The following is a 1,103-nucleotide window of genomic DNA, read 5'->3' as shown; positions in this document are numbered from 1 at the left end:
TAAATTCATGTTTCAGAAGTCCTTTCAGGAATATATACTAGACGAATAGACACATGCAGATACAATTTTATCGCAGTTAGGCTGTTACTGTCATTATTATTATTTTATTATCATTGCAAAAAAACAATCCTTTTATACATAGTCGAATAATATCGAAAAAAGTAACATAGTAACATAGAAAGGAAGTAAAACAATAATCTCTTTTCGCTCTGAATTAAGGAATTAAATACAGAACTACCTTTGAACAAAGCCTTATAACAAAATTATGATAATAATTTTGCCAGAATAGCAATTCAAACTAATTTTGAAACAAAAATCGAGCCTTTGTACTTTTCCGAAGCTAACTCATCCCATATTTCATTTAATGAAATACGACCAGTCCTGTATTTCACTCAGTGCCGAAAACGCTTTCATAAAGGAGAGAAAACAAAATGAATGGTGACAACGGTTATGGATGGAGGACCCTTCATTTTTAAGGGACGACATAAAGAGAATTGTGAGACTTCTGAGAAAATCAGGAGAGGGAGATATCTAATCTCTCTCTCTCTCTCTCTCTCTCTCTCTCTCCAGACTTATTAAAGGGTGAGCGACGGTAATTCATGAAGGTTTTTGCTCTCTCTCTCTCTCCTTGAAAATAAGAAAGAAAAGTCGTAAAGCAGAACAGAAGGAAAATATGATCGCAAAGAAATAGAACTTTTTGTTACAAAGTGCCGGTCAGACAATAGTCGTCGATTAAGAAGTGTCAGTCCGTTTTGTGACCAAATATATTTGAGCAAAATTACCTTAAAGATGATGCAAATATTAAAACTAACGATTGGATTCTCACACAAAAACAGGTAGATAATGCCATGTATTAATATACACTTATATATATATATATATATATATATATATATATATATATATATATATATATATATATATATATATATATATATATATATATATATATATATATATATATATATATATATATATATATATATATATATATATATATATATATATATATATATATATATATATATATATATATATATATATATATATATATATATATATATATATATATATATATATATATATATATATATATATATATA

Source organism: Macrobrachium rosenbergii, chromosome 53 (genome assembly GCF_040412425.1).
Source record: "Macrobrachium rosenbergii isolate ZJJX-2024 chromosome 53, ASM4041242v1, whole genome shotgun sequence".
Lineage (NCBI taxonomy): Eukaryota > Metazoa > Arthropoda > Malacostraca > Decapoda > Palaemonidae > Macrobrachium > Macrobrachium rosenbergii.
Note: the sequence above shows the minus strand (reverse complement) of the source record.